This window comes from Raphanus sativus, chromosome 2 (assembly GCF_000801105.2).
Source record: "Raphanus sativus cultivar WK10039 chromosome 2, ASM80110v3, whole genome shotgun sequence".
Classification (NCBI taxonomy): domain Eukaryota; kingdom Viridiplantae; phylum Streptophyta; class Magnoliopsida; order Brassicales; family Brassicaceae; genus Raphanus; species Raphanus sativus.
In genome coordinates, this window is record NC_079512.1 from 40,035,682 (window position 1) to 40,043,616 (window position 7,935).

Sequence of the window (7,935 nt, forward strand, 5' to 3'; positions counted from 1 at the left end):
GTTTGTTAACAGATATTTGGTCTAAGAATATTTTACAAAATTAACATAAAACTTAGTATTTTGATAGTATTTTAGACTTATATCACTGTAGTAGTTAAAATTAAGATTTCACCAAATCGACAATATGTCCGATCATGGTTTACTTTACTTAGCTATTCGTGTTTTTAAAAACTAATTGATTAACATAAAGTACAGATTGGTAAATTAAATTATTATTATTAATTGAATGATTCTGTTTATTTTTGTTATTGGCCAGGGCTACAAACCTTTTCCAAAATGGTTTCAGTGAGGAAAACCTCATAACTTGTGATTCTTAATTTTCAATTTGGATTTTCTTTTTTCTAAATTCTTCATCTATAAATAACTCTTTCTTCAATGCAAACGTATTCTATACACTATTACAAACTAGTATTAAATTACATATCTTTGTCACTTTCTACAGTACGAATTTTTCCATGATTACTAGAGTACAGCTTACAGAACATTTTTCGTACGATGTGAAGACCCTTACAGAACTTTAGAAAAGGTACCTCTTTCATGGCTTTGACATTTCTCATTAGTTAATACAATTCGTGAATTTCTGCAAATATCACTATGATGAAAGTGATGTTAAAGCTGTTCTAAATCATTATGTATACTATATGCGCCACGATTCGTATTAATAGTCTTCTCTTCTCTATAAAAAGGAAATTTATATATAGCACACAAATGTTGACGTATTTATTCGAGGGGCAATGATCTAATTGGTGCGTATGGTCACAACGAAAAGCGAAATATAATAAAAACTATAAATTAGTAAAATTAAAATTATGATATTTTAATAATTTATATAGTTATTAATCTACAAAAAGTTTTTTCAGAATTTTTATATTTTAAATATGTATTTTGAATTAATATGATAAACATCGAAGATATATGTAAGTTATTAATCAACCACGAGATAATGGCTCCGATTGGTGATATGTTGAAGTAGAATTGAGTTACAATAAAAGTTACGATCTGATGTAATTCGCAGTAAAAATTATGTGGTATAAATGGTAGATTTATGTAGTGAGTTCGCAGTAAAAATATGAGTTATTATAATTTTAAAAATTTTGATTGGTAACATTTTTGATGTATAAATTGTAGTATGTATAATTTTAAAAATAATGAATACAATAATAATAACGTTTTTTATAAATTTGATAAACTAATTTACAAAAACAAAATATATTATATTAAAAATGAAGGAAATATACTTTTTGTATATTCTAAAAATACCTATATATTTATATATAAATTTTTATGTTTGTAAAATTTTAGCCATTAAACAGAATTAGCAACTAAAATAATATGAACATTTTTGTTTTACTAATTCAAATAGAAATAATTGTTTATAAACATCTTTTGACTAGTGAGTAAATAAGTATTTAGGTTTTTTGAAAACATTTTATGAATTCCAACACCTTAACGTGAGATAGTGGGTGCATTAAAAAAATTTAAATTGTTAAAAACTAAAATAAACGTAGGATAACTAACATAACACAGAAAATTTCTTAACTCAACTTCTAATACATTGAATTTTGTTTGATGTTAAATTAAGAGTTGAATTATCATCTTTTTCAAAGGGGTAAGTCAAAATTGTAACTCAATAATAACACATTCTAACTCAAGCATTAACTCAGAAAATTAAAACTAACTCATGATTGGTAACATTTTTGAGTTACACTCCTAAATCAAACTTAATCAACTCTAACTCATGTCACCCAAAATCTTGGATACATGCACTTTGTATGTTTGTAGCGATAATGATGTTATTAAGAATTTAATAGTAATTTTCCAAAAGATTATTTCGAATATATGTATACAGTCTAACAAAATAAAATATCTCTGTTTACTTTTTTTTCTGTGAAAGTAAGCATATATATATAGGAACCCAGATAATCTTGCACCATGTACGGCCTCACATGCCGTCCTACGACTCGAGATAATCAAAAAGTTACTTGTTCCCTCTTTTTTATTGGGAAAATTGCCAATAGAGAACAAAAAAATAAGGGTGTTGTCCCTTTGGTATAAATCTTTTTGTCCAATTTTTCTCCTTTTTATCCTTTGTATTTCTGAAAACTAATGAAATAAATAGTTTTGTGAATCAAAAAAATATTAAAAATACAAACAATTAATAAAACACATATATACACAAGCTGGTATTTTTTTCTTCTTCAAAAAGTTTATAAATAAAAATTTGAAAATACGTTCTACTAAAGGTAGAATGTGCCTTCTACGGAAAATGATATAGTAGAAAACGATTTCTAAAATAAACACGTTCATCTACTATTTTTAGAACGTACATTCTACTATTTACTAAATTTCTAAATAAGTGGAATGCACATTCTACTAATCCTAAAGCTATCTACTTTTCGTCCGGATGCATCTTCTACTTTTATTAAGTATTCTAAATTTTGCGGAATGTGTTTTCTAAAATGTACTCTTACGTCTACTAAAAGTAGAAAGCGTGTTCTGGATTTTTGTCAATCTTCTAAACTTTTAGAAGGCGCCTTCTACGGACAAGATTACCTGATTTTTGCGAAAATTAATGAAAGTTTCAGTTAAGGAAATATTCTAAAAATCTCCTAAAAATATTCTAACTTCCTAAAACATATTATTTTCGATTTTACTTGTCAAATATTTTTTAAAAAATGATTTTCCCTTGTCTTCTTCATTAATCTATGGTTTTCCATAGTTTTTCTTTTGATTTTTTCATAAACTCTTGTTCTATATGATACATATCTATACAACATGTGGTGTTTTGAAATTAGGTGCAATTTTTTTTGTAAAGTTTTATTTTTATTTTATTAAAGTTTACAAATTTATTTTTATTAAAAACATTTTTAAAAGTTTTATTTTTATTAAAAAGTTTGATAAAATTAAAAAGGTTACAAACATTTTAAACTTTTTATAAAAATAAAACTTTGTAAATTTTTTTAATAAAGTTAGTATAAAGTTTTTACTAAATTTTTTATAAAAATTTATTTTTATTTTTATAAAGTTTAAATTTTTTATTTAATTAAAGTTTTATTAAAATGTTTTAAACTTTTTATAAAAATAAAACTTTGTAAAATGTTTTTAATAAGTTTATTTAACGTTTTTATTAAAAAAATTGTAAATTATTTTTATTTTTACAAATTTTATTTTTATTAAAAAAATTAAAAGTTTTATTTTATTTTCCCTTTTTAAAAACTTTTCAGTTATTTTTTTTTAAATTCTTTTAGTTTAATGTGTTTAATAAAAACTTTAGACAAACTTTATAAAATTTGTAAACTTTATAAAAATAAAAATAAAACTTTACAAAAAGTTTTTAATAAAAAGTTCAAACAAACTTTATAGAAATACATTTTAAATCTTTTTATATTTATTAAAATTTTTGATAAAATTAAAAAGTTTACATACATTTTAAACTCTTTGTAAACTGTTTTTTATTAGGTTGATTTAACGTTTTTTATTAAAAAAATGTAAATTATTTTTATTTTTATTAAGTTTTACAAAGTTTATTTTTATTAAAAAATTAAAAGTTTTATTTTTATTTTCCATTTTTAAACGTTTTTAATTATTATTATTTTAAATTATATTAGTTTAATGTGTTTAATTAGATTAATCAAAGGTTAGTTTTGGGATTATAAAAGAAATTATACTAAAGGGACAATTAAATGATGGTTTTATACTATAGGGACAACAATGCTGAATTTTTGTTCCGTTTTGGTAATTTTCCCTTTTTTATTTAGATAAGAGTATCTCAAAAAAAAAAATTCTATTTTAAAACTTACAAAACTCTAAATTTGAAGCTTTAATGTGTTTTTTTCCAAAAAAAAATTTAAAACTTAACTTCAAAATTACTTTTATTTTGCATTATACTCTTTATATTCGTTATAATTAATATAAATCCATAAAACTTATAAATAACTAGCACATAAATAAAAATATCACATTAATATTAATTAATAAAATCTTACAGTAAATATATAAATAATAAATATAAAATACATAACTAAATATTAAACTACAAGAAAAAGACACTATATTTTGAAGCTTACAAAATTTCATATTTGAAGTTTACAAATATTTTTAAATTTTATATTTGAAGTCTAAAGATGTTTTTAAACTTTAAAACTTCTTATTTTGAGGTTTATATTTAGTTTTATGTGTAAAACTAAAATTTATGAAAACAAATTTGAAATATTATAAGATATGATATTTTTAAAGATTAAAATGATAAATATCAAAATATCTAAGAATCATAAAATGTAATATGTAATTGTAATGACCAAAATGCAAATAAAAATGTGAAACTTCAAATATGAAGTTTTGATTAGTGACACTTTATATTTGAAATTTCACTAATAAAAATTTCAAATTTGAAGTTTTGAAGTTTTGAAGTTTTGATGTTGAAGTTTTGAAAATTTTTTTTGGAAAACAAAAAAATTCAAATATGAAATTATAGAGTATCTTTTGGAGATGATCTAATATTTTTAGAAGATTGAGTTGTTTCAAAATATAAAAAAAAAATTTAATTTTATTAAAAATTATTTAACCAATTAGATTTTACATTATCTTTATAATTGGTTAAATAATTTTAAAATTACATCTATAAAAGAAATATTAAAGAAAAATAAGTTTTTTAATCTTAGTGCAATAAAACAAAATATCAAATATTATGAAACAGAAATAGTATATTCAGTTGTTAAAAAAAATTCTCTTCTTACGTACTTATAATATATATGCTCAGACAAAAAAAAAGAACGTTAGTTTTTTGTAAAGTCAGTCTCTCCAATCAAGAAACCCCACTAAGAATTAATTTATTTCAAATTTATTTTCTAAAAACGCATTGGGCAAGTGACATGACCATTTACTCAACAAGACATTCCTTACATTGAAAGTCACTGAATTATATTTCTTCTCTATAGTTTTAGTATTAAAATGTAAAACAGTTTTCATATGAAATCAGTAACAAACTATAATTCTTTTGATTAACTTATGGCAAAAAAAAACTTACCAAATAAACTGTCGTAGTTAGTAGTGATATTTTTTAAAAAAATTATCAAACCTGTAGCAATATAAAAGGATTTTGTTTTTGGACAGACCTTTTTAGCATGGATAGTTTCATTTAAATCTGAAACATCTAAAAGTTAATTTTGATACTGGAGGAGATTATTGATCAAAAGTCGTTTAGGCATCTAATTGTAAAAATGTTTCAGTAGTACTTTATTTTCTATAATAATATAATGAAAAACATGTTTACTCTATATAGAAAGTAACTTGTTTTTTTATCGTCATTCTATTTTTTAGTCTAAAGTTGAGTATTATTGGACTAATAACCAATTCTATTAAGTATTATCCTACTTTAGAAAAAAAATTTAGAACAAATTATTGAATATGACTTTATAGAAACATGTTACATGGTAAGCTTGAGCTCAACGTTTTTAGCCGTTACATGCAACGAAGTTAATATTATATGTTTTGGGGTCAGTGGAAACAAGTTGCTCTGAAACCTTGTCGAGGGGAAAATAGGTTTATTTTGATTATCTAATATGAGCTCATGCATACTATATAAAAGCAATGTGACAATTGAAGAGTACACTCGTATGTTTTCAATAGTGTATCTATTTGCTCAGTGACAAAAAAAAATCTATTTGCTAATTACAACTGACATATTAAGTTACAAAAAAAAAAAATTACAACTGACATATTTCAGTTATTTAATATGACTATTATATCTTACACGATAAATTTCAATTTTATATCTGTATGATTACTGAAATTAGGTTTCTACGGATAAAATGGAACACTTATAATTCTATTTCTCACTGAACAAGATTTGGATTTATTCCTTGTGATGAACTCTAAAATTCACCTCAAATGTTAGTACCAATCAAAATATCATTATTATTAGTAGAAAAAAATAAATAAAACTGAAAAGAAAAAAGGAAAAGAGGTGAAAAGATGTTTACTATATTTTTTAACGTCATCTATAATTTCTTCATCACTCACACATAATGTTAAAAGCTTTTTCATCATTACACAGAATATTGAAAGTTTATTTGTCAAATTGGTGTCTACAATTATTTACTCTTATACCCTAAATCTAAACAATAAACCATAAACCTTGTGGAAATCCTAAACCCTTGGATAAAGAAATATTTCAGAGGTTTAAAGTTTACCTAAAGGTTTATGATTTACACGAAGTTTTAGAGTTTATTGTTTAGAGTCTATTCAAGGATTTAGATTTAGTGTTTTGCATTTAGTGTTTAGAATCTAAAAAATTAGTCGACGTCTTTTTCATCTCTTTGGCTTTTTTTTTTTTAAATTTTGTTTCTATTTTTACTAATTCTACACTGTACTTTGATTGGTTCTAAGACTTGAGGTAAATTTAAAAATTCACCACATGGGGTGAACCCAAGTTTTGTTCTTTCTCGCTAAACTTTCGAACCAGTGAGATAGCGTTTCGTGTACCGTATTAAAGTTGGAATATTAGGACATCTCCGACCCAACCTCAAATCCTCAAATTTTGAATTTTTTATCATTCTAATCCAACTTCAAATCCTCAAATTTTGAGATTGTGAATAGTGAAACCTCAAATTTGAAGTTTCACTATTCACAACCTCAAAACTATCTTTTATTTTCCTTTTGGTCTTTACAATTATTTCTTTTACCAAATACATATACTAAACTTAATTTAAAATAACTTAATTACATCAAATTAATAAAATAGGATTAATATTACATAGCAATAAAATAAAGTTCACATAATAAAAAATTACATTAATAAATATCACACAATAAAAAATTACATTAATAAAATGCACACAAAATAAAATACATTAAACAAACTTAACACAAATTAAAGCATATTAAATAAACATTTAAATATCACATATCTTATAAATGGTTTTTATTATCTTTTGTTATATAATATTATAATATTGTGTGATGTATAATATATTAAATGTCTGTTTTATATTTATTTGTGAAATTTTATCATTATTTAGTAACTTTTGTAAGTCAAGGATTATAATGCAAATGAATAAACTTTTAATTTTTTTTTGAGGATTTATGGTTAAAGCAATTAACCTTTAAATCTTTATTTTGAGGTTTTACTTCTTTTAAATTAATGTCTTACGATTGGAGATGTCTACCGAACCTCAAATCCTCAAATTTTGAGGTTGTGAACAGTGAAATCTCAAATTTGAGGTTTCACTATTCACAACCTCAAAACCATCTTTTTATTTTTCTTTTCGTCCTTACAATTATTTATTTTAACAAATACATATACTAAACTTATTTTAGAATAACTTAATTACATCAAAATAAATAAAATAGGATTAATATTACATAACAATAAAATAAAGTTCATACAATAGAAAATTACATTAATAAATATCACACAATAGAAAGTTACATTAATAAAATTCACACAAAATAAAATACATTAAACAAACTTAACAAAAATTAAAGCATATGACATAAACATTTAAATATCACACATCTTATAAATGGTTTTTATTATCTTTTGTTATATAATATTATAATATTGTGTGATGTATAATATATTAAATGTATGTTTTATATTTGTTTGTGAAATTTTATCATTACTTAGTAACTTTTGTTAATTTTAAAGACTATAATGCAAAATAAACTTAAAAATATTTTTTTGAGGATTTATGGTTGAAATAATCAACCTTCGAATCCTTATTTTGAGGTTTTGCTTTCTTTAAAATAAGGTTTTGGATTGGAGATACTTCTAGAGTACTTTTTCGCATTAGTCCACTATAGTTATTATAATTATATATTAGTTTCGGTAGTATTTAGTAACATCAAAATAAGCTAGCACTGGATTTATAAATAGGCAAGGTCAGGCTATGAAAATATTATTGCTTAACTTTCAGATAATGTTTTATTTTCTTT